Source organism: Scyliorhinus torazame, chromosome 2 (assembly GCF_047496885.1).
Source record: "Scyliorhinus torazame isolate Kashiwa2021f chromosome 2, sScyTor2.1, whole genome shotgun sequence".
In the NCBI taxonomy this organism is placed as follows: Eukaryota; Metazoa; Chordata; class Chondrichthyes; order Carcharhiniformes; family Scyliorhinidae; genus Scyliorhinus; species Scyliorhinus torazame.
Window position 1 is genome coordinate 392,181,199 of NC_092708.1, and position 10,303 is coordinate 392,191,501.

A 10,303-nucleotide genomic window follows, 5' to 3' on the forward strand; every position below is an offset into this window, starting at 1 on the left:
CACAGTGAGGTCTGTCAGGGTACACTTTAACACAGACTGCAGATTACTCTCACACAGTGAGGTCTGTCAGGGTACACTTTACACAGACTGCAGATTACTCCCACACAGTGAGGTCTGTCAGGGTACACTTTACCACAGAGTGCAGATTACTCTCACACAGTGAGGTGTGTCAGGGTACACTTTAACGCAGACTGCAGATTACTCTCACACAGTGAGGTGTGTCAGGGTACACTGTAACACAGACTGCAGATTACTCTCACTCAGTGAGGTCTGTCAGGGTACACTTTACACAGACTGCAGATTACTCTCACACAGTGAGGTCTGTCATGGTACACTTTAACACAGACTGCAGATTACTCTCACACAGTGAGGTCTGTCAGGGTACACTTTAACACAGACTGCAGATTACTCTCACACAGTGAGGTCTGTCAGGGTACACTTTAACACAGACTGCAGATTACTCTCACACAGTGAGGTCTGTCAGTGTACACTTTAATACAGAGTGCAGATTACTCTTTCACAGTGAGGTGTGTCAGGGTACACTTTAACACAGACTCCAGATTACTCTCACACAGTGAGGTCTGTCAGGGTACACTTTAACACAGACTGCAGATTACTCTTACACAGTGACGTGTGTCAGGGTACACTTTAACACAGACTCCAGATTACTCTCACACAGTGAGGTCTGTCAGGGTACACTTTAACACAGACTGCAGATTACTCTTACACAGTGATGTCTGTCAGGGTACACTTTAACACAGAGTGCAGATTACTCTCACACAGTGAGGTCTGTCAGGGTACACTTTAACACAGACTGCAGATTACTCTCACACAGTGATGTCTGTCAGGGTACACTTTAACACAGAGTGCAGATTACTCTCAAACAGTGAGGTCTGTCAGGGTACACTTTACACAGAGTGCAGTTTACTCTTACACAGTGAGGTCTGTCAGGGTACACTTTAACACAGACTGCAGATTACTCTCACACAGTGAGGTCTGTCAGGGTACACTTTAACACAGACTGCAGATTACTCTCACACAGTGAGGTCTGTCAGGGTACACTTTAACACAGACTGCAGATTACTCTCACACAGCGAGATATGTCATTGTACACTTTCACACACAGTGCAGATTACTCTCACACAGTGAGGTCTGTCAGGGTACACTTTAACACACAGTGCAGATTACTCTCACACAGTGAGGTCTGTCAGTGTACACTTTAACACAGACTGCAGATTACTCTCACACAGTGAGGTGTGTCAGGGTACACTTTAACACAGACTGCAGATTACTCCCACACAGCGAGGTCTGTCAGGGTACACTTTAACACACAGTGCAGATTACTCTCACACAGTGAGGTCTGTCAGGGTACACTTTAACACAGAGTGCAGATTACTCTCACACAGTGAGGTCTGTCATGGGACACTTTAACACAGACTGCAGTTTACTCTCACAGTGAGGTGTGTCAGGGTACACTTTAACACCGACTGCAGATTACTCTCACACAGCGAGGTCTGTCAGGGTACACTTTAACACAGACTGCAGATTACTCTCACACAGTGAGGTCTGTCAGGGTACACTTTAACACAGACTGCAGATTACTCTCACACAGTGAGGTCTGTCAGGGTACACTTTACACAGACTGCAGATTACTCCCACACAGTGAGGTCTGTCAGGGTACACTTTACCACAGAGTGCAGATTACTCTCACACAGTGAGGTGTGTCAGGGTACACTTTAACGCAGACTGCAGATTACTCTCACACAGTGAGGTGTGTCAGGGTACACTGTAACACAGACTGCAGATTACTCTCACTCAGTGAGGTCTGTCAGGGTACACTTTACACAGACTGCAGATTACTCTCACACAGTGAGGTCTGTCATGGTACACTTTAACACAGACTGCAGATTACTCTCACACAGTGAGGTCTGTCAGGGTACACTTTAACACAGACTGCAGATTACTCTCACACAGTGAGGTCTGTCAGGGTACACTTTAACACAGACTGCAGATTACTCTCACACAGTGAGGTCTGTCAGTGTACACTTTAATACAGAGTGCAGATTACTCTTTCACAGTGAGGTGTGTCAGGGTACACTTTAACACAGACTGCAGATTACTCTCACACAGTGCGGTCTGTCAGGGTACACTTTAACACAGACTGCAGATTACTCTTACACAGTGACGTGTGTCAGGGTACACTTTAACACAGACTCCAGATTACTCTCACACAGTGAGGTCTGTCAGGGTACACTTTAACACAGACTGCAGATTACTCTTACACAGTGATGTCTGTCAGGGTACACTTTAACACAGAGTGCAGATTACTCTCACACAGTGAGGTCTGTCAGGGTACACTTTAACACAGACTGCAGATTACTCTCACACAGTGATGTCTGTCAGGGTACACTTTAACACAGAGTGCAGATTACTCTCACACAGTGAGGTCTGTCAGGGTACACTTTAACACAGACTGCAGATCACTCTTACACAGTGAGGTGTGTCAGGGTACACTTTAGACAGACTCCAGATTACTCTCACACAGTGAGGTCTGTCAGGGTACACTTTAACACACAGTGCAGATTACTCTCACACAGTGAGGTCTGTCAGGGTACACTTTAACACAGACTCCAGATTACTCTCACACAGTGAGGTCTGTCAGGGTACACTTTAACACAGACTGCAGATTACTCTCACACAGTGAGGTCTGTCAGGGTACACTTTAACACAGACTGCAGATTACTCTTACACAGTGAGGTCTGTCAGGGTACACTTTAACACAGACCGCAGATTACTCTCACACAGTGAGGTCTGTCAGGGTACACTTTAACACAGACTGCAGATTACTCTTACACAGTGAGGTGTGTCAGGGTACACTTTAACACAGGATCCAGATTACTCTCACACAGTGAGGTCTGTCAGGGTACACATTAACACAGACTCCAGATTACTCTCACACAGTGAGTTCTGCCAGGGTACACTTTAACACAGACTGCAGATTACTCTCACACAGTGAGGTCTGTCAGGGTACACTTTAACACACAGTGCAGATTACTCTCACACAGTGAGGTCTGTCAGGGTACACTTTAACACAGACTGCAGATTACTCTCACACAGTGAGGTCTGTCAGGGTAAACTTTAACACAGAGTGCAGATTACTCTCACACAGTGAGGTCTGTCAGGGTACACTTTAACACAGACTGCAGATTACTCTCACACAGCGAGGTCTGTCAGGGTACACATTAACACAGATTGCAGATTACTCTCACACAGTGAGGTGTGTCTGGGTACACTTTAACACAGACTGCAGATTACTCTCACACAGTGAGGTCTGTCAGGGTACACTTTAACACAGACTGCAGATTACTCTCACACAGTGAGGTCTGTCAGGGCACACTTTAACACACAGTGCAGATTACTCTCACACAATGAGGTCTGTCAGGGTACACTTTAACACAGAGTGCAGATTACTCTCACACAGTGAGGTCTGTCAGGGTACACTTTACACAGAGTGCAGATTACTCCCACACAGTGAGGTCTGTCAGGGTACACTTTAACACAGAGTGCAGATTACTCTCACGCAGTGAGGTCTGTCAGGGTACACATTAACACAGACTGCAGATTACTCTTACACAGTGAGGTCTGTCAGGGTACACTTTAACACACAGTGCAGATTACTCTCACACAGTGAGGTCTGTCAGGGTACACTTTAACACAGACTGCAGATTACTCTCACACAGTGAGGTCTGTCAGGGTACACTTTAACACAGACTGCAGATTACTCTCACACAGTGAGTTCTGTCAGGGTACACTTTAACACAGACTGCAGATTACTCCCACACAGTGAGGTCTGTCAGGGTACACTTTACACAGAGTGCAGATTACTCTTACACAGTGAGGTCAGTCAGTGTACACTTTTACACAGACTGCAGATTACTCTCACACAGCGAGATCTGTCAGGGTACACTTTAACACACAGTGCAGATTACTCTCACACAGTGAGGTCTGTCAGGGTACACTTTAACACACAGTGCAGATTACTCTCACACAGTGAGGTCTGCCGGGGAAAATTTAACACAGACTGCAGATTACTCTCACACAGTGAGGTGTGTCAGGGTACACTTTTACACAGACTGCAGATTACTCCCACACAGCGAGATTTGTCAGGGTACACTTTAACACAGAGTGCAGATTACTCTGACACAATGAGGTCTGTCAGGGTACACTTTAACACAGACTGCAGATTACTCTGACACAATGAGATCTGTCAGGGTACACTTTAACACAGACTGCAGATTACTCTCACACAGTGAGGTGTGTCAGGGTACACTTTAACACAGACTGCAGATTACTCTCTCACAGTGCGGTCTGTCAGGGTACACTTTAACACAGAGTGCAGATTACTCTCACACAGTGAGGTCTGTCAGGGTACACTTTAACACAGACTGCAGATTACTCTCACACAGTGCGGTCTGTCAGGGTACACTTTAACACAGAGTGCAGATTACTCTCACACAGTGAGGTCTGTCAGGGTACACTTTAACAGAGACTGCAGATTACTCTCACACAGTGAGGTCTGTCAGGGTACACTTTAGCACAGACTGCAGATTACTCTCAAACAGTGAGGTCTGTCAGGGTACACTTTAACACAGAGTGCAGATTACTCTCACACAGTGAGGTCTGTCAGGGTACACTTTAACACAGACTGCAGTTTACTCTCACACAGTGAGGTCTGTCAGGGTACACTTTAACACACAGTGCAGATTACTCTCACACAGTGAGGTCTGTCAGGGTACACTTTAACACAGAGTGCAGATTACTCTCACACAGTGAGGTCTGTCAGGGTACACTTTAACACAGACTGCAGATTACTCCCACGCAGTGAGGTCTGTCAGGGTACACTTTAACACAGACTGCAGATTACTCTCACACAGTGAGGTCTGTCAGGGTACACTTTACACAGACTACAGATTACTCTCACACAGTGAGGTCTGTCATGGTACACTTTAACACAGACTGCAGATTACTCTCACACAGTGAGGTCTGTCAGGGTACACTTTAACGCAGACTGCAGATTACTCTCACACAGTGAGGTGTGTCAGGGTACACTTTCACACACAGTGCAGATTACTCTCACACAGTGAGGTCTGTCAGGGTACACTTTAACACAGACTGCAGATTACTCTCACACAGTGAGGTGTGTCAGGGTACACTTTAACACAGACTGCAGATTACTCTCACACAGTGAGGTCTGTCATGGTACACATTAACACAGACTGCAGATTACTCTCACACAGTGAGGTGTGTCAGGGTACACTTTAACACAGACTGCAGATTACTCTCACACAGTGAGGTCTGTCAGTGTACACTTTAACACAGACTGCAGATTACTCCCACACAGTGAGGTCTGTCAGGGTACACTTTAACACAGACTGCAGATTACTCTCTCACAGTGAGGTCTGTCAGGGTACACTTTAACACAGAGTGCAGATTACTCTCACACAGCGAGGTCTGTCAGGGTACACTTTAACACAGACTGCAGATTACTCTGACACAATGAGATCTGTCAGGGTACACTTTAACACAGACTGCAGATTACTCTCACACAGTGAGGTCTGTCAGGGTACACTTTAACACAGAGTGCAGATTACTCTCACACAGTGAGGTCTGTCAGGGTACACTTTAACACAGAGTGCAGATTACTCTCACACAGTGAGGTCTGTCAGGGTACACTTTAACACAGACTGCAGATTACTCTCACACAGCGAGGTCTGTCAGGGTACACTTTAACACAGACTGCAGATTACTCTCACACAGTGAGGTCTGTCAGGGTACACTTTAACACAGACTGCAGATTACTCTCACACAGTGAGGTGTGTCAGGGTACACTTTAACACACAGACTGCAGATTACTCTCACACAGTGAGGTGTGTCAGGGTACACTTTACACAGACTGCAGATTACTCTTACACAGTGAGGTCTGTCAGGGTACACTTTAACACAGACTGCAGATTACTCTCACACAGTGAGGTCTGTCAGGGTACACTTTAACGCAGACTGCAGATTACTCTCACACAGTGAGGTGTGTCAGGGTACACTTTACACAGACTGCAGATTACTCCCACACAGTGAGGTCTGTCAGGGTACACTTTAACACAGACTGCAGATTACTCTCACACAGTGAGGTGTGTCAGGGTACACTTTACACAGACTGCAGATTACTCTTACACAGTGAGGTGTGTCAGGGTACACTTTAACACACAGTGCAGATTACTCTCTCACAGTGAGGTCTGTCAGGGTACACTTTAACACAGAGTGCAGATTACTCTCACACAGTGAGGTCTGTCAGGGTACACTTTAACACAGACTGCAGATTACTCTCACACAGTGAGGTCTGTCAGGGTACACTTTACACAGACTGCAGATTACTCTCACACAGTGTGGTCTGTCAGGGTACACTTTAACACAGACTGCAGATTACTCCCACACAGTGAGGTCTGTCAGGGTACACTTTAACACAGAGTGCAGATTACTCTCACACAGTGAGGTCTGTCAGTGTACACTTTAACACAGACTGCAGATTACTCTCACACAGTGAGGTCTGTCAGGGTACACTTTAACACAGACTGCAGATTACTCTCACACAGTGAGGTCTGTCAGGGTACACTTTAACACAGACTGCAGATTACTCTCACACAGTGAGGTCTGTCAGGGTACACTTTAACACAGACTGCAGATTACTCTCACACAGTGAGGTCTGTCAGGGTACACTTTAACACAGACTGCAGTTTACTCTCACACAGTGAGGTCTGTCAGGGTACACTTTAACACACAGTGCAGATTACTCTCACACAGTGAGGTCTGTCAGGGTACACTTTAACACAGACTGCAGATTACTCTCACACAGCGAGGTCTGTCAGGGTACACTTTAACACACACTGCAGATTACTCTCACACAGTGAGGTCTGTCAGGGTACACTTTAACACAGACTGCAGATTACTCTCACACAGTGAGGTCTGTCAGGGTACACTTTAACACAGACTGCAGATTACTCTCACACAGTGAGGTCTGTCAGGGTACACTTTACACAGACTGCAGATTACTCCCACACAGTGAGGTCTGTCAGGGTACACTTTAACGCAGACTGCAGATTACTCTCACACAGTGAGGTGTGTCAGGGTACACTTTACACAGACTGCAGATTACTCTTACACAGTGAGGTCTGTCAGGGTACACTTTACACAGACTGCAGATTACTCTTACACAGTGAGGTCTGTCAGGGTACACTTTAACACACAGTGCAGATTACTCTCACACAGTGAGGTCTGTCATGGTACACTTTAACACAGACTGCAGATTACTCTCACACAGTGAGGTCTGTCAGGGTACACATTAACACAGACTGCAGATTACTCTCACACAGTGAGGTCTGTCAGGGTACACTTTAATACAGAGTGCAGATTACTCTCTCACAGTGAGGTCTGTCAGGGTACACTTTAACACAGACTGCAGATTACTCTCACACAGTGAGGTCTGTCAGGGTACACTTTAACACAGACTGCAGATTACTCTCACAGTGAGGTCTGTCAGGGTACACTTTAACACAGACTGCAGATTACTCTCACACAGTGAGGTCTGTCAGGGTACACTTTAACACAGAGTGCAGATTACTCTCACACAGTGAGGTCTGTCAGGGTACACTTTAACAGAGACTGCAGATTACTCTCACACAGTGAGGTCTGTCAGGGTACACTTTAACACAGACTGCAGATTACTCTCACACAGTGAGGTCTGTCAGGGTACACTTTAACACAGACTGCAGATTACTCTCACACAGTGAGGTCTGTCAGGGTACACTTTAACACAGACTGCAGTTTACTCTCACACAGTGAGGTCTGTCAGGGTACACTTTAACACACAGTGCAGATTACTCTCACACAGTGAGGTCTGTCAGGGTACACTTTAACACAGAGTGCAGATTACTCTCACACAGTGAGGTCTGTCAGGGTACACTTTAACACAGACTGCAGATTACTCTCACACAGCGAGGTCTGTCAGGGTACACTTTAACACAGACTGCAGATTACTCTCACACAGTGCGGTCTGTCAGTGTACACTTTAACACAGACTGCAGATTACTCTCACACAGTGAGGTCTGTCAGGGTACACTTTAACACAGACTGCAGATTACTCTCACACAGTGAGGTCTGTCAGGGTACACTTTAACACAGACTGCAGATTACTCTCACACAGTGAGGTCTGTCAGTGTACACTTTAACACAGACTGCAGATTACTCTCACACAGTGAGGTCTGTCAGGGTACACTTTAACACAGACTGCAGATTACTCTCACACAGTGAGGTCTGTCAGGGTACACTTTAACACAGACTGCAGATTACTCTCACACAGTGAGGTGTGTCAGGGTACACTTTACACAGACTGCAGATTACTCCCACACAGTGAGGTCTGTCAGGGTACACTTTAACGCAGACTGCAGATTACTCTCACACAGTGAGGTGTGTCAGGGTACACTTTACACAGACTGCAGATTACTCTTACACAGTGAGGTCTGTCAGGGTACACTTTACACAGACTGCAGATTACTCTCACACAGTGAGGTCTGTCAGGGTACACTTTAACACAGAGTGCAGATTACTCTTACACAGTGAGGTCTGTCAGGGTACACTTTAACACACAGTGCAGATTACTCTCACACAGTGAGGTCTGTCATGGTACACTTTAACACAGACTGCAGATTACTCTCACACAGTGAGGTCTGTCAGGGTACACATTAACACAGACTGCAGATTACTCTCACACAGTGAGGTGTGTCAGGGTACACTTTAACACAGACTGCAGATTACTCTCACACAGTGAGGTCTGTCAGGGTACACTTTAACACAGACTGCAGATTACTCTCACACAGTGAGGTCTGTCAGGGTACACTTTAACACAGACTGCAGATTACTCTCACACAGTGAGGTCTGTCAGGGTACACTTTAACACAGAGTGCAGATTACTCTCACACAGTGAGGTCTGTCAGGGTACACTTTAACAGAGACTGCAGATTACTCTCACACAGTGAGGTCTGTCAGGGTACACTTTAACACAGACTGCAGATTACTCTCACACAGTGAGGTCTGTCAGAGTACACTTTAACACAGACAGCAGATTACTCTCTCACAGTGAGTTGTGTCGATCCCTCAGAGAGAGAAGCCTGCTTCATATTTCGCGTAAGATTCCCACGTCACAATTCAAAGTTGTTAACCTGTCCTGATTTATATCTCAGAGGCTGTCTGCCTTCCGTTCCCCGCCTCTCTTTCTCCTTATTCCAATTGTCCCAACTTGTAGGGAGAATTCTGACAGGTGGATTTCCATGCCCTACAGCTCCAGGGTATCTCCCGACCTTGTAGTCGGCACTGGGGACACTGACAGAGACAACCTGGTTAGACAGGACTCCCAAGGGTTCTTCAACTCAGGAAAAACCTCTTTTACCTGGTGCTGCCACTCACAGTTATTGGTCACAGCAAACTCTATCACAAGGCAACGTGAAATATATACATGTGAAAATAGATCGTCGATAACCTACCTGCTGCAGAACCAAATAATTCAACTTGATTGAGTTCTTATCCCAGGACAGAGCCGGCTGCCTTTATTCTCCTCGCTTTAAGTATTACACAAGCAAAGTGCTGCTTCATGCCGTAAATATTTAACAGAGGAAGTGGCTCACCCACACAGCCACTTCCCTATCCTCAGAGCGGAAACATTCCGTTCACTTTCTGACTTGGATTTACCATGCCTGACATCTATCAGTTCCCCCTCATTTCTCCTTGAGGACAGTTGGCTATATAAACATCAATTAGTCTGTTTGTTCAGCAAATTGGCAGTTGACATTTCTGTTCTGACTGACAAGCGGTGCTTTCAGATAAATGCACGCCTGGGGTTCGCGAGTCCTTCTCTGCGATTTCAGATATTTGACTGGATGGGAAATTGCTCATTTCTTGCTGTCTGAATTGACATCAGTTTAAAATATATCAGCAAACACCTTGGGAGCGTTAATGGGATCTTAAACAAATGTTTGATCCCAATTACAAACACATTCCATTTATCTGCTCGAAGGAAGCAGTCCTGGGGCGTCATTCTCCGACTCCCCGCCGGGTCGGAGAATGGCCGTTGGCCGCCGTGAATCCCGCCCCCGCCGAAGTCTCCGAAGGGAGAAAAGTCGGCGGGGCGTTAATGGCGCCGCTGCCGCGGAGAATGTCACGGGTCTGCGCAAGGCAGCCGATTTTCGGCCTGCCGATA

At 46.3% G+C, this 10,303-nt stretch overlaps 1 protein-coding gene across 1 annotated transcript in view; it reads right to left on the reverse strand.

Annotated features, from left to right (window-relative positions):
• The window catches only part of bdkrb2 (bradykinin receptor B2), a 54,309-nt gene extending 44,344 nt beyond the window's left edge, over nt 1-9,965 (reverse strand). Inside the window, exon 1 of the mRNA XM_072494239.1 lies at nt 9,591-9,965. The gene's annotated coding sequence lies outside the window, so the exon portion shown is untranslated. The remainder of the gene's footprint in view (nt 1-9,590) is intronic.
• Between the last annotated feature and the right edge of the window lie 338 nt (nt 9,966-10,303).